Raw genomic sequence first — 21,476 nt, 5'->3', positions numbered from 1 at the left:
TGGTGCCAGGAAAACAGCCTCTCCCTGAACGTCAGCAAAACAAAGGAGATGATTGTGGACTTCAGGAGGTCGGGGGTCAAGGACTACAGCCCCCTCAGCATCGACGGGGCACCGGTTGAGAGAGTCAACAGCTTTAAGTACCTCGGAGCCTACATATCCGAGGACTTGACATGGACCACACACATTGACAGTGTTGTGAAGAAGGCACGACAACGCCTCTACTTCCTCAGGCGCCTAAGGAAGTTCCAAGTCAGTCAGAAGATCCTTAAGAACTTCTACTCATGTACAATAGAGAGCATCCTGACTGGCAACATCACCTCCTGGTTTGGGAATAGCACTGCACAAGACCGAAGCAGACTACAAAGAGTGACACGTTCAGCCGAACGCACAATCGGAGGGGGGCTCCCCACCCTCCAGAACATTTACAACAAGCGGTGCAGGGGCAAGGCTAAGAGAATCATTAAAGACTCCAGTCACCCGAACAACTGCCTCTTTGAACTGCTGCGGTCAGGCAAGCGATACCGGAGTCTCAAGGCGAGCACAGAAAGACTCAGAAGAAGCTTCTATCCCCAGGCCATCAGGCTGCTTAACGAACAATGAACACTACACAACAACAACCATCAAACGCACATAGCACACACATCCACACGCACACACTCACTTTAAACAAACACACTGTAGCACCCACTCCCCACACTTTATAGCACACACTCACTTTAAACAAACACACTGTAGCACCCACTCCCCACACTTTATATTTATTGATGAAGGATTGCACTACAACTCGTACACCTTACTGTAAATTGTACCTAAATTGGACCTCATCCCATTTCTGCTTTGCACTATATAATATTGTACATTAGTACACTGCATAGTATTGTATATTATATGGTAACTCAGTTACGTCTATTCTGCATCGAACATTGTACATATGTCTATACTGAACACTGTGACCTCATTTTCTACTTCTAATTTACATGCTATACTATGTTATTTGATACTATCTTGTCTAGCACAGTCTCTGGAGCGTAACAGTAAGAAGCATTTTGTATGAAAGTATTCTGTACTTCTGTATGACAACTATTAAAGAAACTTGAAACTATTCTTGTTTACCAGAGAGGAGATCCGGTACAAGAATCTAGTTCGTTGGTTGACTTTTTTTTATTACATTGGATGCCATTTTGTCACAGGAAAGATTTGCCTCTAGGATGGAACCCAGGTAGGTAATTTCGTCTTTCCTTGTGACAATATTGTCACCCACTGTAACTGAGAAGCCGTCGGTCTTGCTGAGTTTGTTATTTGAACCGAAGAGAATGGACTCTGTTTTGCCCATGTGTAATGATAGTTTGTTATCAGCGAGCCATATGCAGATTTTGCCTAGTTCCGTGCTGAGGGTTTTTTCAACCTGCAACTTGTTCTTGTCAGAGACCAGCAGGGCTGAGTCGTCCGCAAACAGGAACAAGTTGCAGTCACAGGCTGACGACATGTCATTTGCATAAATTAGGAAGAGTAGCGGTCCTAGTATGCTTCCTTGTGGAACACCACAGCTCACTGTGAGGGGGGGGGGATAGAGTACCGTTTACCTCTACCATCTGTTCTCTCCCCTCCAGGTAGGATTGCATCCAGCTCACTGATAAGCTATCAAAACCAATTGCTTTTAGCTTGTCCATCAGAATGGAGTGATTGACAGTGTCGAAGGCCTTTTGTAGGTCCAGCATGACCATGCCGCAGTATTTGCCCGCGTCCACCTCTTGTTTGATGTGGTCGTTCAAATAGAGGAGGCATGTGTCAGTGGAGTGGGACGTTCTGAAGCCAGATTGGAATTCGTAGATTAGATTTTTTTCCGCCAGGTACTTTTCGACCTGTTCGTAGACTATTTTCTCCATGACTGCTGTTACTTGTGGAGTGTCTGGTGTTACTTGTGGAGTGTCTGCTGTTACTTGTGGAGCAGCCTGGTGTTACTTGTGGAGTGTCTGCTGTTACTTGTGGAGTGTCTGACGTTACTTGCCTGCCTGTCTATTCATATGAGAAGCACAGGGAGACTCTGTGGATCCAAGCATGTCCTCAGGAATGGATTGTGTTAGGAACCGGTAACAGGTAGGCTCAAATGCACAACACGGGAGACAGAAGAATGTTCAATCCATCCATTCAATAATACATTGCAAAGATGAATGAACACCAGTGCGGTGTGTGTGTGCGTCTTGAGCCTGGCGGGTGGATAACCGTGACCAGTGGGAAGCATGGGAGTGAAGCTGTGAAGAAAACAGAGAGAAAAACTAAATAAGTCTTCACAGCACAAACGAGCACACGGAAAAAACCTGATACAAAAACACGAGAAAACATGAGACGTCAAAAAGATACATGGAACGGGTGGATACACGAAAATACAACAGCAGTAAGGTTAACATAGAAACGACGAAAAACATATTCAGTGGGAGGTATATCAAAGATATTTGCCAAGCCATCTTAAAATGAAGATCTGACGCTGATGCATGGAGATCCTGGTCTCTTATAGGGTGATTAGCAGGCAGGTGCGGAGTCTCCATCCATCAGCCCAATTATTCTCAGCTGTGCCTCTTGCATGCTCATAGAGCATGCGCTGAAGTGCAGGGAGTGAATGGGACAGACACTGGGTTAGAGACAGACAGAGGTGTGTGACGGAGACAGAGGGGATTGTGTAGGGGGAACCGTAACAGGATTGCATGGATTGCATGTCTCAAATTAATCCTGAGTCCCTGAGTTCACTGTTGACCTTGATGGTTGACCTTCAATCAAGTGTTTCATGGCAGCAAAACATCAAGTATGTAATTTGGGGTGATGGGAAAAAGGTTATAGAATATTATAGGGTCTAAGTTTGAGTAGTGACAGGTTTGTGGAAATGCAAAACTCAATGAGGGCTGAGGCCACCGGACTGATCAGTAATTATTTTTACTATATCAGTGGATGTTGGTATTGTTGAAGTGTCAGTTCATAATCACACCTTTATTTTACCATGGCATCAGCGACCAAAATGTCTCTTCAACACTGGTCAGTATTGTGGTGTTAAGCTGCTCTTTAGGGAGAACCTAACCTCAGCATAGACACATGCATGTTGTAATTCTTCTGTCCAACATGGTAACATAACTTGTTATGCACTTATAAGGGAGAATAAGTTAAACAGAAAGTGGTCTATTGGTGACCTTCCTTTTCACACCTACAGTAAGCCCACTCAAACACAGTGATCAGCCTAAAACACTATTAGAGACAGTCTATATTTAATTTCATTTACACATGCATATAACCCATGGGTCTGTATGTTAGCATGTACAATAATACTGTATACCATATTTATATTTAGTCTCACCACATATATATCTATCCACACCTGCCTGTACTTACCTGCACATAGTCCTTTTACATTTATATGTCTATTATCTGTACATCCTACTCTACTAGTTACGCTGCTGGCCAGTATAAGTACTTGAGTAATTGTACTTTGTTACAATACTTAAGTACTGTTTTGGGGGATTTGTACTTTACTCAAGTATTATTAGGTTTGTATACTTGTACTTTTACTCAATTACATTTCAGAGAAAAGAAAATACTTTTTACTCCTTTTTTTATCCACTTTTTCTTGCCATTTTCTATTTTTCTCCTATCCCAATTTCGTATATCCAATTCTTCCCTCCCCTGTCTTGAACGTTGCTAGACTATGCCTCCCACAGGTCGGTTGTAGTGAGGACAGAAGCCTTGCATCACGCTGCCCCGTCACTTCCTGCTTCCGTCGCACCGGCGTCACCAAACCGAACTGTAGGAGTCGCTGTCCACAACGTCAAATCCCCACCCACCGGTTTTCCCACCCTCTAACACTTGCCAATTGTAATACTCCTTACATTTAAAAAGCAGACCTACAAAGTGACTTACTTGACTTAATCCTCTTTACCCCGTTGGGGGGCATAGGGTGTCCACCAGAGCTCTCCATCTCACTCTCTTCTGGCCCAGGGCCTTTGCTTCTTGCCAGCTCACTCCGATGTTCTTTAGGTCTTGGAGTGTGGAACGTCTCCAGGTTTTTCTCGGCCTACCGGCTTTCCTCTTCCCCTGCGGGTTGTAGTCCAAGGCCTGTCTAGTGATGTTGTTTGAGTCCTTCCTATGGACAAAGTACAAATCTCGCAGGTCCAACATTTTAATTAGTATATTTGTTTCTCTGGCCGAGAAAGTGGACGCACTTTATTTAAAAACAGCCAATAAAATCCCCATCAATGGAAAATTAACCCGCCCATACCCATGCTGATTGCTCCTTGTGCAAGACTAGAAAGTATGCATCTTTGATTAAACACCTGCTATCAGAAGAATAGACAGTCAGGAAAAAAGTTAAACTTTTTAGTTTTAAGTACTTAAGTACATTTAAAAGTAGAAACTTTTTTACTTTTACTCAAGTGTGTTTTTAGCAGATACTCTGACTTTTACTTGAGTATGATTTTGAGACGGTACCCATACTTTTTTTTTTTTTATTATCTTTTCCCCCCTCCTTTTTCCGTTTTTCTCCCATTCCAATTAATTAGTCGTTATGCCAATTCCCAATCCCCTTCCTGGTCGTTGCGCACTCTACCACCTACCGTCGGTCTGGGAGGGCGGAGACTATCACATGCTTCCTCCGACACATGTGTAGCCAGCCCACCGCTTATTTTCACCTGGCAGTGCAGACTCTCACTGGGGGGAGTGTAACGTGTGGAAGGGTCACACTACCTCTCCCAGATCCTTCCCTCGCTGTGCAGGCGCCTCGACCGAACTGTAGGAGTCGCTGTTTACAACGACCAGGACCCACCCCACCGGCTTTCCCACCCGCTGACACTGCCAATTGTGTCAGTATGGACGGCCGACCAAGCCGGAGGTACCGCAGCTGGATTCGATCCCACTGTCTCTGCGGTGGTAGACAGGCGCTTAGTCCGCTGCACTACCCGGCAGCGCCTATACTTTCACTTAAGTATCATTTCTGGGTACTTTTTACACCCCTGAGTATGACTACTACCATACTGTCTTTATACCTGTATCACTGTACATAATATTATACTACAACTCTGTACACATTTTATTAGTAGTACTCATTTGTATATTTTGTACCCAGTTTAATCACCTGTACGATTGTATATTGCTGTTGCCTTACTTATTTTTATTGTACTGTACTTGTGCTGTATAATGACAATACATTTGAATCGAATTGAATTTAATCTAATTTGTTTCGTTCATGGTAATGCACAGTTCCATAAAAGAAAAAAGTGTTTTGTAATCAAAGCACATCTCAATTTGCACATTCAATGAGCGAAAGAGAGAAGAAATGTTTACTTTGCCAGCCCGTTACTCAAAACAAGTAGTTGACTCAAAACAAATAAACAACAGAAATAGATGGTCTGTCAGAATTAGTTATTTAACAGTCAATACTTACAATAACATGAGAAAAAAAAGAAAGTGTCAAGACAAACCAGTTACCCCTCAACTTTAATTGTTATTTTTTGTTAATACTTTTTCTTTTTGACTGAAATATATTTATACAACTTCAAATCATTATGTAAAGAATTCCACAGTTTTACACCATTTACTGCAATACACATCTTTAGACAGTAGTCTGTGCATACTGATGCCTAAAAGGAAAACACCGTCTACAAGTTTTCAGGCAATACTCTGCTTTTTGCCCTGAGTTGCCATCTGTAACAATATCTGTAACTCAACTATATCTTTAAGTCCTGACTTAATGAACAGTTGGTGCGATGTGATTTTAAGATGATACAATTATAATTTACTGCATCTTGTCCTTTGGTCTTAGTTGAAAAAAAGGCACATTTCTATCACAAAATTGTCCTTTATGTTGTCAGTAATTTACCAGTGACTTCAAATATTAAAGAAAAGAAAATGTATGACAGATTCTTAGATATGGATGTCTCCCCATTCAAAAAGATAGGGGTCAGGGCTTGCTAGTTCTTATCAAGATCGGAGTGGAGTGAACGTGCCTGGGCTTGCCCCTGTGCCATAGAAGTGGTGTGTGTGGAAGATATACACGGATTTATACAGTCCGGTGCAAAAAAACTGCAGTGCATTGATAAATATATTTAAATTATTTCAATGTCTAGGGAGGTGTAGTGGTTACGTCATTGCCGTTTTTCGTGTTCCACCCTCTGTTCCAACCCAATGCATTTCCCCATTGCCCATTTCTAAATCGTCTCGTTTAAAACAAATAAAGCATGAACATTGGCATGGTGTACCTTTCTGTGCTTATTCATCCACAAGCTATAGCTCAACATGAAAATATTCGCAATTAATCATAAAAAAAAGAAAATCGCCAATTTTTTTTTCAACCAAAATAATGTTAGTGATAGAAGGGAACTCATTTTGTGCAAAAATGGAAAGCTTTTCAATTTCTATGCGGCAGAATTGTTACAATAGGCGATAATCAATTTTCCCAATGATAAATCCCTATACAGGTGGAACAACCGTGACGTCAGACTACACCTCTATTATACTATATAATATATATATAATAGGATAATTGCATGCCAATTAAAACCTCTGAACAGGTCCTGCATTATTATTATTATTATTATTATTATTATTATTATTATTATTATTATTATTATTATTATTATTATTATTATTATTATTATTATTATTATTATTATTATTATTATTATATACGCCGAAGTATAAGTCTGTGCATACTGATGCCTAAAAGGAAAACACCTTCTGCAAGTTTTCAGGCAATACTCTGCTTTTTGCCCTGTACTAACAATATCTGTAACTCAACTATATCTTAAGTCCTGACTTAATGAACAGTTGGTGCGATGTGATTTTAAGATGATACAATCATAATTTACTGCATCTTGTCCTTGGGTCTTAGTTGAAAAAAAGGCACTTTTCTATCACAAAATTGTCCTTTATGTTGTCAGTAATTTACCAGTGACTTCAAATATTAAAGAAAAGAAAATGTATGACAGATTCTTAGATATGGATGTCTTCCCATTCAAAAAGATAGGGGTCAGGTCTTGACTAGTTCTTATCAAGATCGGAGTGGACTAGTGAACGTGCCTGGGCTTGCCCCTGTGCCATAGAAGTGGTGTGTGTGTGTGTTTGAGGGGGAGGGGTCAGAGGGTCTGGAATAAAACATTTTTAATAGGTTTTTATGAGTCGCAGAGAGAAAATCCCAGATACACATAATGTACACAGGGTCCAGTTTGCATTGGAAACGTGGCTTTCAGTTGTGTGAGCTAATCCAAAATGTAATGTAAATCCCTGAAAACAGCGTATAGCCTATTGCAATCTGTTCATACATGCTATAGCATCATCCTGGGATTACAATGATTTATATTTTTTTGCAATCTGGTTATAATCCAGTGATTACACACATCAGCGCACATCTAGAATCATCAACATCATCGTCACCATCATCAACATTGCCATTGAGAAGACTGTGTGACAGTATAGAATAGAATATAATATAAATACTTTATTAATCCAGAGGGAAATTCAGCACGGCACAGATCGCTCACAATAATAAACATTTAGGTAGTCAAAAATAAGAATACACAGTCAAAGATTATACATTATAAAAAAAACATGTATACATTCTAAAATATACAGTCCAAAAATATACAGTAAAATGTACAGGAAGATATACACAGATTTATACAGTCCGGTGCAAAAAAAACTGCAGTGCATTGATAAATACATTTAAATTATTATGTCAATGTCAATGTTGCCTGCTCTCTCTGTAATATAGGCCTTCACGTGTGCAGGTGTTGTAACGTGGCCCCACCAGACTGAAATAAACACCACGCCTGCCCGCCTGCTGCGTGAGCCCGAGCAGCGGCCCCCACCCTCGCGCGCATCCCTCCCTCTGCACAGGGCGCGCTGTGCGCGACTCTACTCTCGCTTCGTGTTCAGCCTGGACTGGAAGGAGGGATCTAGTCCAGCAGCAGCAGCTACCATTCAAAAATAACCATCGATCGCCCGGCAACACATTGGAAATCAAATCACACGCGGTTGTAAGAGGAGCGTATCTTGCCATTCACCTCGGCGTCCGTTGTTTAAAAAAAATCAAAGAATAACCACAGTATTATTCGAGAGAGACCCGGAGGTCCAACTGTGTTCTCTCTAGTACAGTAGTACTACCAGGAACATCAACACCGCGCACGGCAGGGAGGCTGGCTGTGATGAGGTCGTGCAGCATTATACAAGGCTGTATCGCGCTGCTGAGATAACGCTGGTATTTCTCCCGAATTGTTGACACCTTTTTATTGCTCTTAACTTGTTACTATCTTATTATATTATTCTTCATCCCGCGAGGAGCCAGAAGAAGCAACGTACACACAAGGAGAAGAATAACTCTGGTTGCGAAGGGATTGTTGTTGGTGAGTGGTGATGATTTATTTCTTTATGCTACAGTACACACACACACGCATCTACACACCCACACACACCTACACACACGCACACACACACTCACACACCCACTAGCTCTTGTGAATGGGGGGGGGGGGGCAGTACGATGATGATGCGCCTGTGAAAGTGCCCGCAGCACCAACACAGAAACCCCCATAGCATTTTGTCCGTAACATTAAACTCGTAATAATCAACAATACATGCTATGTAACGTTAATGCATTTCATTATTGACGTTACTACTCTGAATGTGCGTCTTTAACTTTTCGTGTTGAGACGAGCTGATCTCATTGTGATGAACTGTAAAGAGAGAGAGAGAGGCATTGAAAACGTTACACTGTAGCAGTAGCACTACTAGCTACTGTAGCATAATAATAACGCCCAGCCAGGTGGTGTCTTGTGTCCGACTTTCAACCCCCCCCCCCCCCCACAAGGGGCCTGCGTGCGCGTTATGGCAAAGAAGCCACTTTTCCCATTAGACGTTATAGTTAAATGAGAGATTCCTTCCAATCTGGTTTGGTTGTCCTCGTCTTGTGCGCTTTGTGTGGCTGGCCAAGAGGCAGCTCGATATGTGTATGCTACATTATTGAATGATGATAAACCACCAACCATGGCTATCATACAATTCTCGCACCTGATAATGTCATTGCATTGAAAATGCTCCCTTGCATGGAAAACGTATCCGTAGCTTCTTCTTGGTAGACAATTTCGACACATGATTACAACTAGAAAAGTTCTTGCAAGTGTGTTTCCATCAATGTCAACACGGTAACAGTACTGTATATTTGCATATCGTGACGTATACTATTATGTCACAAATGTAACAGTACTATATACCTGTATGTCATGTATGTCCCTATGCCATAAATGTCATGATGTCATGTATGTTGTGTATGTCATAAATGTCACTATGAATTGAAAATGGGGGACCCTGATGTAAACAAGACAAACGTCTTTCTCTGGTCTGCATCCCCTTAACAATTGTGTGTATTGAGCCGTACTGTATTGTACCCATTCTGCAATCTGTTAAATACAGTTTTCATTCATTCAGTATTAACCCTCTAGTAAGGCAACCCTTACCCCTGTAGTGCCTGTCGTTGGTCAACAGTACAAGACCATGCGGCTGTATATTGGTCAGCTCCCTGCAGGTATGAGAGTGTATACAGTATGTGTGAACCCCTGTCCTCAGTCCTCACCCCATCATCCCTCTGTCATCAACTCCCCTTTGCAACACAACAGAGGAGAGTTTACACACTAAAGTCTCATTTATGAATTCCCCAAATGGCTTACAAAAACATATGAACTGTGCAGAAGTTGAGTATGGTACCCTCCCTAGCCACAGACCATTGAGCATAACAGAGAAGAGGCGGCCATGCTGCCACTATGCTGGCATGGACTAAAGTTAAACCAAGTGTACTAAGGCGTGGCGGCTGCTCTATTGGAGCTGCTCTTCAGAAGTAATCAAGGACTTGTTATTGTGCACAATGTCCAAAGATGTCACTTATCCTTTTAACATCTTGGCTGCAGGGAACAAAAGAGTAGGCTAGTCACTGGGGAATAAGGGGGTCAACTGTATTTTCCATTGACGAGCATCGCCAAATATAATAACATAGTGATATGATGAAAGGACTTTCTGTATAGGAGGATGACCTTAGCAGTGAAGATTGACCTTAAAGCGCTCCTCGTTACCAAACCTGCCAGTCTGGCAGTACAGTAGATGTACTTCACTTACTGCTAGAGCTTATCCCGATTACTTAATTTCCCCCATCGAGAAAAGAAACACTAATTACCATTTAACAACTGTGGAGTATAGTGAATTTAGTGACGTCAGGGGTTAATCTAGGTCCAACAACACTTTTATATAACTGATTGCAGTTATACCGATGTTTTAACGGTGTTACCCTAGACTATTTTATGACCTAAGCAAGCTAAAAGGGATCAAAAACAGCGTGTCAAGATTCATGATTTTTTTTTAAAGATGGTTGGTATCTTAATAACAGTAACTACAATTGGTCATAACACCTCATTTAACCGTAGAATTGGTTTTGAAATTATGTAGCGATAGAAGGCCTACTTTTCTTGGGTCAGGCCTACACCTGGCAACGCATGCAAGTACCTATTCAAGTAGATTGTTAACAGGTATGGACAGCAAAGCTATGCATGCTGCACTGCTTTTATTTTCCCATTAGAGTAAGCCAAGCTTGTGATTACCAGTAAATCCTTTTTGCTTAGGGCCATCATTTTTATTAGTGATTCAAACCCCCAACATAGTCTCAGCTCAGGATCCAATCCTACCCTCGGAGCCTGAATAATTGCAAAAGTAGTCCCGGAAGAGGGTTGCCTTAAGTAATACATCCTCATGTGTAAACAAAAAGTGACTGCGCTATCCCTCTCAAAAGATGTTGCCCCCCCCCCCAGTAGAACAGCCTGGCAGATGCTATACAGCCGTGGTCGTGCATTATAGCAGCCAGTCTGATGATCAGCCCTAAAGATATGAGCGGATGTTGTTTCTGCTTCTGACCTAGCGCTACACCACATGTCCCTGAAGTGGACCTCTTCTTTTTTTACCCCCTTTTCTCCACTTTTATTCCTCCCTTTTCCCTGCCAGACTAACTGTGCGTGACATACAAGGCTCAGCATATACACAACGTTGTTGTGGTGCTGTGTTAGTTTTAATAAGTCATTCCACAGTTTTGACACCCATCATCAGCGACATCCCAATGACACATGGACGATCTTCTACTTGATGAGGGTAGTGGAATTGATTGCGCTATTGTAAGTAGAGAACGATTTGAAAATGTTTCAGGTTTTGTGTTGAGAATGAATGTTTTGATTCATATCAGTCCCCAGTTCAAAAGGGGGCGTGGTTTACTAGAGTATCCATAAGATGATAAGGGCAGTTATTATCTGCTTGTTCCGGACCAATCACATGTTTTTAAGGGACACTGGCTCAACCCGTATGCTTTAGTCTAACTGCAAGTGTACTGTGTAAACAGCTAGTTTCCGTCCGCAGTTAAGTGTGTGTCTGTTATTATAGTTTTTGTTTTCAATTCAGTTTAGTTTCAGTTCGTTTTCAGGGTGTGTTTACTGCTTCCAGTTTAGTTTTTATTGTTTCAAATAGTTTTGTTTTCATTGGTTTCAGTATTAGTTAAATAAAGGTTAAATAAACGTTCATTCTTTTGTTTGTTTATTATTATATGGGGGGGATTTGTTCAGACTAGTAGGTATTGTATTTGTAACACATCACTTTGTGAAGGCAATTGACTCACAGTGAGGCATGTGACATCCCAGTCTCAATGAAAATATGCAACAATGCCTCCTCATGCTTGCTGTGTTGTTGACACATTTGACCAAATTAACAAAAGACTAGAATAAAAAATTTCTGTATATTTTTATTTTATTTTATTTACATTTTGTAAGTACACAATATAGTTCCAGTTAGTTTTAGTTTCCACGTTTTGTGACTTGGATGTTACCGCCCCCTCTGAGTCAAACAACGTGGGTAGCTAAACATGTCCAGTGTACTAGTAATAAATGTTCCTCTTCTATCCATATTCTGATGGATGAATGCAGTGATTTTTATTTGAAGAACATCTCTCATATTTCTCACAAAAACCCAATATCTTCTCATATTTTATCCAACCTGGTTGTCCAGTAGCATTTTCTCTCTCGTGGGACCAAGTCAAAGCCCCGCACCCCCAAGAGCTCTTCGGTGAAAAGCTGAAAACGAGACAAAACGCCACCAAAAAAGGCAACACTCTTTTGCAACTGAATGCAAAACATGTGTAATAACAACACCATGTAATGTTAGAGCATGACATGTTCTAACACCCTCACCCTCGTCCACATAGTAACTGGAATTTAAAAAATGACCTTTTCTGTGGTTGCTCACTTAACCCCTCCCCCAGTCTGGGAACAAAGCCAGACACAGCCCTGTCCTACCTTCTTCCCTCCTCCTTGGTTCCCCAATCCTTCAGTGGCCCAGGGCAGGAACACTAAGCTGGCACAAACAAGAGAAACTGACACGTGCAGCTGTCTCCCATAGCTCTCTTGTCTTGCTCTCGCCCAGAGACACATATTTCTGTGCAGAGCTTTTTCGTCTCCCTGTCGTTCCATAAAACAACTGTGACTCGTTTTGGAGATGGCCCTACTTTTTGTTGGCCTGGTTTTGTGTACCCACTCTTATCGTTTCTGTAGCCACTCGCCCCCAAACTCTCAGGCCGAACTAGTAATAGCGCATGGATAATTCCATTTGATCATTTTTGCACCCGTGCCTTTTGAGTTTGGTAGAACTGGACGCACAACAAATATATGTTATGATATTTTAAATCATAAAAGAAATGCTTTCATGTTTAGTTAATAGTTTTCCAGTGCATTGACTGTGGAGTAGTAGACCCGAGCGATATCCTGGCATAGCTGCTCCCTCTGGGTTTCATAGAACAGAGAAACTGGACCCCACTGCAGCTAAATAAAACCTGCAGTCATGTGACGGCGGGTTAGTCAGAACTTAAAAACAACCATGCATTTTCCAAGCTAAAAACATAAACACGACTCGTATTGGTGTCTTGGGTTATCCATTACTCACCCGATAGGGATCGGCGACAAGTACTGTGTATAACTGAAACAGGGTTAAACGGTCAATGTCACAAACCGGACGAGGCTCAGGTGTCAAGTCAGGCCAAACCGCCGACTGAAGGCTACACCTTCAAACGGCCGGGGCGCAAATATTCTATCGTTTGTGGTATTTTTCTATTTTCTATAAAGCAAGTGTGACTACTGCGTTGAATCTTAGGTTTATTTATTTGTTTATTAGCAAAGGATCCCCATTAGCTGACGCCAAGACGTTTCAACTAGTCTTCCTGGGGTCCGAGACAACATTAAAACATTACAACATATACATTGCAATTAAAACATAATACAATTAAAACATAGCAAGACATACCAACCAAGGAAACACAACATAGCAAGACGTACCAACCGAGGAAACACAACAACATTAACACACAAACAAATTATATCTAAATATGTCAGGGTTAGAAATAAAAAAAAAAATTCAAGGGCTTTTTTTGCCCCCCTTAATTGATTTTCGGGGGCTTTTTTTGTATTTCGGGGGCACTGAATTTTTATGATGAAAATTAACATAAGGATTATAAAACATTGTTGACACTTTTTTTTACAGTCTTCGTCCCTATGTTTGATAATGTAATGTTAATGTCTCCATATATAGGGCTCTACGCTAACCTTTTTCCCAAGGAGCACATGTGCTCCTAAATAAAATGTTAATAAATAAAATCTAAATAAAAATTTAGGAGCACACAAAGAAATTTAGGAGCACAGTGAAAATTGTTCAAGTAACACAGAGTTTATTAACTATTTATCGCATGCATTATTATACTGTGCGTGTGCACACTATGAATTGAAAATGGGGGACCCTGATGTAAACAAGACGAAAGTCTTTCTCTGGTCTGCATCCCCTTAACTTGTGTGTATTGAGCTGTACTGTATTGTACCCATTCTGCAATCTGTTAATAAAGTTTTCAATCAATCAAACGCAAAGGATATCGGTTGTCAAGCTGCTTTTGTATGTTGTAGTGTTGTTATGATACCAACATTTTGACTTTGATACAGATAGGAAAGGTAATGGAATATATTATTAGATGACAGAACATTGAAAATTCTTTATACAATTATTTAATTCATTATGAAATAGAAATTCCGTTTTTGGGTGGAACGTTTGTTGCAAGGAGGGAGGAGGCGGGGACCGCTGCGTGTTACACACAACACGGAGAAATGGTCTAGCTGCTTCGGTGCGTCGTTAACGTTAACGTCGGAAGAAATTCCCCACTAAGCCCTAAATTCAGAGCAGAGCAGTATCCTAATGACTTTTATGCTTCAGTCGATAAGGTGTTTTGCGAATTCTGTCAACATACCGTGTGGACTGGACCCGCAAAAACACGTGCGAATATCACTTCAAAAGCCATGTCAGCCGGATTCCTCTCTTTCTCCTCGTCTCTCTTTTGCTCAAAATAAAAATGAATGGGCTTCATGGCTGGCTGATTTTTTTGCGTTGTCTGATTCTGAATGTATAACTTGCCTAAGCCGGTACCGTGACTTTGTTTTCGGGCGCTACTGTGATTGGACGTTTATGCGCCTTGTGTAATGTGGGACTATTATAACAGCGGAGCTGTTTTGTAATCGTCAATCGTCACTCGTCTCAATGCTCGCACTGTAGATCATATATATAATTATATATATAATTAGTAAACTGTCGGGGGCATTTTCTGCCCCCCTTAACTGATATTCGGGGGCATTTTGTCCATTTTCAAGGGCATTTTGCCCCGAGCCCCCGTTAATTTCGAACCCTGAAATATGTACATCAACGGTAACATATTACATAACTCAGCATTGTCAATATTGGCTACATGTAAAAGATTTTAGTTTATTTTTGAAGCTTGCTACACCTCTTATGTCACGTATGTCACTTGGAAGATAATTCCATGCCCTGATAGCCCTATATAAAACTGTTATTTGCATACTGTTAGTATTTGCATGGGGTAGAATAATCTGCCCTCTACTTGCCCCTCTGGTAAAATGCATGTGCACATTTGAGCTGTAAATTATTTTATCCGTGATATATTTAGGACTGTGGGTTGTGATCACTTTATGAAAACAAATTAAAAGGTTGGCAGAAAGTCTTTTCTCAACACTCCGCCAACTAAAAGACGTTCATGCATTTGAACAACACTAGTCCTATATGAACAACCAAGAACGAGTCTTGCTGCCTTATTTTGTACCACTTGTAAGGTCTATAAATTAGTTTCGATAGAGCACGCTCTTCTCATTTTATGATCACTGCATTCGCCAAAATGTAACCTAAACCGTATAATGATTAGGCTACCACGCACAAAGGGAGGACGCCTTTTTTTTTTTTTCCAATACAGACACCTTCGCTGGAATCGCATGGCGAGGGAACAGATTGGACCCATGTTCATTTCCTGTCAGTTATTGATACCACCGAACACGGCTGGCAGCGGGAGCCGGGAGCTCAACATGGGTCCATGATCCGTCTGGAATGTTTATGTTGTTCAAGTTGAAACCGTCTACATTTCATTGCCATTTACAGTCCATTACATTTGTTCCAAAAGAGACCTTGATACTAGGGGGAACCCCCGACATTGGGATTCATTTTGGCAGGTGACATTAGGCTGACCTTGTTCAGTCCGCCAAAGTTCTGTGTCCAGCCCTGCATCTGCGCGACTGTTATTGTTGTCGTCTGACCTACTTATTTCAGAACTTTCAACTGTGGAGAGACACGTTTTTTGTTTGGTTGTAATACATATTTTAGAGCCTGAAGAGGGGCACTGCTGTTGTTTTCCTCCAGAACTGCTGGGGTGCCTATTTAACACCACCCCCCCTGCCCCCCAACACCCCCTAGATAACAGCCAACCTATTGGTATATTGTTCCATGGCTTCAACAGAACAATGTGGAGTTTTTCTAAGGTTTCCATACCCCTTTAGAAAGCCCTTAGTGACTGATCTAGGCTGGGCCCATGCCTAGTGTGCTTTTTGAGTGATCTGTGTATCCTCTCCCAGTGTCTGAGTTGACTCACAGATTAGCTCGGTTCCAGTTGTCACTGAAAACACGTCGACTTGAAACAATTGTGCAGGCTACATTTTGGGTGACGATTACCCCTGCACCTCCTTTTTTTTACTAGGGATGCTCGATATTGGCTTTTTTACCGATACAGATATTCCGATATTGTCCAACTCTTAATTTCCGATACCGATATCAACCGATATCAACCGATACCGATATATGCAGGGTTTCCCCGTCCAAAAAACTGAATAATTTCAGGTAACTAATAATTTCACTGGATATATATATAACAAATATTGTTATTGTTTTTAATTTTTTTTAAACCGATACCGATATTTTCTGATATCACATTTTACTGCCGATATCGGCCGATAATATCGGTCGGCCGATAATATCGGACATCCCTACTTTTTACTGATCATTTTGAACCATTGGCCAGCAGATATCAGCGCTGTGGGCTGCGCTGTGAGGAGGCCCTCCGAGGCTCTGCAGTGTGTTTTCGCCCTTTGCCTTATTAACTTTCATATGTGCAAATCGCATGGCCGACCCGTTGCTACTTGTGGAAATTTCCACAGAAGTCTTTGCGTAGGAGGCTAAACCACGTCTTTGTACATTGCCTCAGAGGGCTGTTTGGTCACGGTAGTTGTGACAGACAATCAGCTGTTTCACCGGCAAGAAAAGACAGGAAGACGAGAGAAAAAGCATTTAGCCTATATTTAGCATTTTATAGCCAATACGCCTATGCTTAAATTGCTGAGGGGGAAGCTTTGGAAAGTAGGAGAGGGAGGGGGCTGGTGGCCTATTGATACAGTTGTTGTTTTTAACTGTTGCCCTATTCATGTGTGCTGTTATCTATCATCTTTGCTGAAGCTTCTTTGTTCGCCTTGTAATGGTGAGGGCAATTGAAGGCCCCGTTTTCACCGGGCATTAAGATCCAATCATTCTGGGTGATCCGATCACAAGTGGCCAGCTCCAAGTACAGGTGCACCGAAAGACACATGGTATTGGTATCGCCTCTAGAGTGTTTTTTTTATTAGCTGCGTCGACTTTCCCATATCTTCCCAGCTCTCAGGTCATTTGGATAACGAAAAAGCTTAATTCATGCAGAATGCAGGTGAGGTGTCGGATAATATACACAATGAGAATATGGATGGAGGATAACGAGTGGAGAGCCCCCATTATATGCTGCGTAAATGCTGTAAATCATCTCCCCTCCTTATTAATTTCAATGAGTAGTTGATGAGAGAGAGAGAGAGAGAGAGAGAGAGAGAGAGAGAGAGAGGGGGAGAGGGAGAGAGAGGGAAAGGGAGAGAGAGGGAATCGAGGCAAGCAGTGTGTAATCTTATAATGAAAATACAAACTGACCAGCGAGTTATCTAGTGTGCTGCACTGCTGCCCCTCCTTTTTAAATTTTCTCTAGGAATTTCACAGTACCATGGTTAATTGTAATGGAAACAAACACTGCATGTGCTTGTGCACTGTTATATTATCTTATTAATTACATTTAGTCATTTAGTTGACGCTTTTATCCAAAGCAACTTATTAATTGTATACAACAAGTCAGAAGGAGGGGTACACCTCTGGTGGCTAATTGATGTTTGTCTAGAAGTGCTGAACTTGAGTGCATAGTAGTATAGACTAGGGCTGGGCCATTCTTGCTCAAATGTGAATCACGGTTTTTCTCTCTTAAGAATTCAGATCACGATTCTCTCACACGATTCTTATTTTTTCAATAAAATCTTTTATTGCACTCTTTCTTAAACAGACAACATAACATATCAAAGTGCTTGACTTAAACTTAAACATAACATATATGAAAGTGCTTGACTTAAGTAAACTTAAAAGTCTCTTGTAACATACAAAATAACTCAAGTCAGAATCGTTTAAAAAAGGTAAGTAAAAGAAAAAAGAATCGTTATAATTTAGAAATGAGATTGCATAGGTCTATGAATCGAGATCGCGATTTTATTTCGACGAATCGCCCAGCCCTAGTATAGACATTAGCATAGTAGGTAGTAATAGGCATAGTAGAGTAGTACATATTAATAGTAGAAGACAGTAAGAAGGTTATTTGTTTTTATTTTTATTCAGATATTGATTGAAACGGTGTGTAGATGGTGGACGATTTCAGCTGTCCTGACTGTGGTGGGAAGTTCATTCCATCACCGTGGAGAATACAAAGAATAGCCTGCTTTGTTTCAATGACCCACCATAGGAGTGCGTCTCAGGCGGCAGCAAGATGCAGAGCGTAGGGGTTTTGAGGGTGTGTAGTCAGAGACCATGATTCATGCGGCAAATGGGAAAACAGTGCAGCTCCCTGAGATGAGTTAAAGCACGTTCGGTATGAGTTAAAGCACTTTGGTGGCGTAAGCTGGTAAACCAGCTAGCAGTGCATATTGCAATTGTCGAGGTGAGACATGCCATTGTCATTGATTACAGGAGGAGTTAAGTGGCTTCTTCTGTCAGGAAGGGGTGGATCCATCTCACATTGTTCAGGAAGAATCTGCAGGTTCCTGTTGTTGAGTCAATGTGAGCAGAGAAGTCCAGCCGGTCATCAAGGACCACACCTAGGTTCATGATGGTCGGGGACGGAGCCACAGCTACGTTCTCCATTCACTGAAAGGTCAGCCAGCAAGTGAAGTAACTCCGTTTTTTGTTCGTGTTTAGTTTGAGGTGGTTGGTCATCATCCAGGCAGAAATGCCGGACAGGAAGGCTGAGATCCGTTCAGAGTAGGGCTGGGCGATATGGCCACAAATGTTATCACGATAAAAAATGTCATATCATTAGATATCTATAATTATCGGGGTGCTCAAGTAGCACACCACGTACTGCTTAGGTTAGACTCCCGGACCCGGCGACCTTTGCTGAATGTCTTCCCCCCGTCTATCTCCCATTCTTCCTCTCTCTCTCTCTACCGGACTGCCCGGTAGTAAAAACCAAAAACATAATAATAAAAAAAAATAAAGATATCGATAATTATTTTTATTATTATTTAAACAACAAATATATGTTTATTTTGCAGCAATTCTTTGTCGTTGCCGCCATCTGTATAGTCATAGTGTTACAGCCCCTCACACTCCAGTTCTCAGGCTGCAGCTGGTTTGAAAGTGAAAGTAAACTAAAACAGGCGTCTTTGCTGGCTGTGGCTCCAGGGGAGTTGAACAGTTCTGGCTCTGCTAGTTTCTTTTCTATCTTTTGGCGCTTTTTTGGTGAATCGTGAGTGGAGAGTGGAGACTAGCTCTGCTAGCACACATAGCCTACTGTGTACAGGCGGTTTCAATAATCGACCACGTTTCATATCTATATCGATAAAAAATATATCGCGATAATTATCGTTATCGTTTTATCGCCCAGTTCAGAGACTTGGGTATCTGAAGGAGGAATGGAGAGAAATAGTTGAGCGTCATCACCATAGCAGTGGTATGAGAAGGCATGAGAAGTGATAATGTTACCCAGATATTTGCATGCATCTTGTGTTCATTTGTATATGGAGCTGGGAAGCGAGATCCAATCACATGTGGTCAGTGACTCAGTGGTCATGCGGAGATGCACATGGAGGCACATTCTAGTGACAACTGACATACTTAGTGGCGTGCTGTCCACTTGTGATCGGATCACCCAGATCGGATCTTAATACCTGGTGGAAACGGGGCCTGGGGCCAAAGGTGGATTACTTAACACTTTACTTATGCTGGGCATCTATGCGGTGTGGATTAAAGTGCACCGTGTTTTCTGTGTTTTTCCTTCCTAGCCCTGTCCTTCCACCTGTCAGAGTGACTCATATGAAATGTCATCTCGGGGTCAGAGGTCATCATCATTACTCAATGTGTTTTATGGCACAGCACCACTATTGATCAGGGTTGAGGTCGCATGAGGTCTGGTGGTGATGGGGAGGGGGGGGGGGGGGCAGTCTGTTCAATATGTTGTGATTTGGATGTCACGTTTACAAACTGTTGACCCTGAGAGTAATGTAGGCTACAGACAGAGTACAGTCAAAATAAAGGATATATATATCAAACAATATTAAACGATATATATAACAACAATGAGACACCATAGTTCATCATCCTACAATGCTTTTATTTCTTGATGGGAGCACCCCCCCCCCCCCCCATCACCACCAGACCTCATGGGACCCCGGTCCTGATCAACAGTGTCTGTGCCATAAAACACATTGACTAATGATGACCTCTGACCCTGAGATGACATTTCATATGAGTATGACCCTATGCATGCAGTGGTCACCTCCAGAATCTGAATATGACAGTAATGTGTGTAGGGGTGTAACGATGTGACCTCACAACGATTAAATTGGATTACGATTCTTCAGGCAACGATTCAATGCATCATGAAATCTCTTAATTTGACCACGATTCGATTAGATACATTTTCTATCTATTCTTATCTATTCTATTCTAACATACAAAAAAAACGTTGAATACACAAATGTGGCTGGGGGAACTGATTCACTCAGCATGAATGGACTATAGGTAAAAAATAAATAATAATAATAATTAAAAAAAATGTATATATTTCTTCGATTAATTTCGATTATAATCGATTCTAACAATTTCAAATTGATGCAGTTGAATCGTCACATTAGAATCGATGCATTTCGATGCATCGATGCATCGGTACACCCCTAGTAATGTGTAGGTTGAAGACAGAGGCCTTTTCTACAACCAGAGATGATCCTGATGATTCTTACACGACACCCGAGATGCTGTTTTTATATCAGCTCCAAATGTGATGTACTGCATTGTAGCGTAGTCAGTCCCAGTGTGATGTACTACACTGTAATGTAGTCAGTCCCAGTGTGATGTACTACACTGTAGCGTAGTCAGTCCCAGTGTGATGTACTACACTGTAGCGTAGTCAGTCACAGTTATTCTTTTCTTCACCCTCTTTTTGGCCATCCTTTCAGGCACTTTAGGCTGCTTCACTAGGTTTTGCCAAGTGCAATGGAAGATTACTGGAATGATGCAGAGGGCCTTCTCTCTCTCTCTCTCTCTCTCTCTCTCTCACTCTCTCTCTCTCTCTCTCTCTCTCTCTCTCTCTCTCTCTCTCTCTCTCTCTCTCTCTCTCTCTCTCTCTCTCTCTCTCTCTCTCTCTCTCTCTCTCTCTCTCTCTCTCTCTCTCTCTCTCTCTCTCTCTCTCTCGACAGGCTTGAAGGCCACTCTGGTTTCAGCTCCAGTGTCAGTACTGTGGCCATGTGCACTTAAGGCTCCTCGGGCCAAAGGCTCTTGGGGCTTTGAACAAGAACAGAGAAAAGCTAACCAGCTGAATTGAGCTAATCCACGCAGATCTTTATCCTTTATATCGCTGCTCACTCTGGCGCTCTGGCTTGTAAAGACTCTGTGATATGATTTTGGAATGCTACAGTAGTACAGTTACATAATGAGTAAAGGAGGGTTATTTGGTTAGAGCTGTTTTTTTTATAGGATTTCTCATTTTAAGGCATATTAAACGC

At 41.6% G+C, this 21,476-nt stretch overlaps 1 protein-coding gene across 1 annotated transcript in view; it reads left to right on the top strand.

Moving 5' to 3' along the window:
- Positions 1-7,935: 7,935 nt before the first annotated feature.
- rnf24 (ring finger protein 24) overlaps positions 7,936-21,476 on the top strand; it is an 81,765-nt gene continuing 68,224 nt past the window's right edge. The window contains exon 1 of the mRNA XM_084318137.1: positions 7,936-8,378. The gene's annotated coding sequence lies outside the window, so the exon portion shown is untranslated. The remainder of the gene's footprint in view (positions 8,379-21,476) is intronic.

Source organism: Notolepis coatsorum (assembly GCF_963971535.1).
Source record: "Notolepis coatsorum genome assembly, chromosome: 7".
Taxonomy (NCBI): Eukaryota; Metazoa; Chordata; class Actinopteri; order Aulopiformes; family Paralepididae; genus Notolepis; species Notolepis coatsorum.
This window is presented reverse-complemented; position numbering and strand designations above follow the sequence as displayed.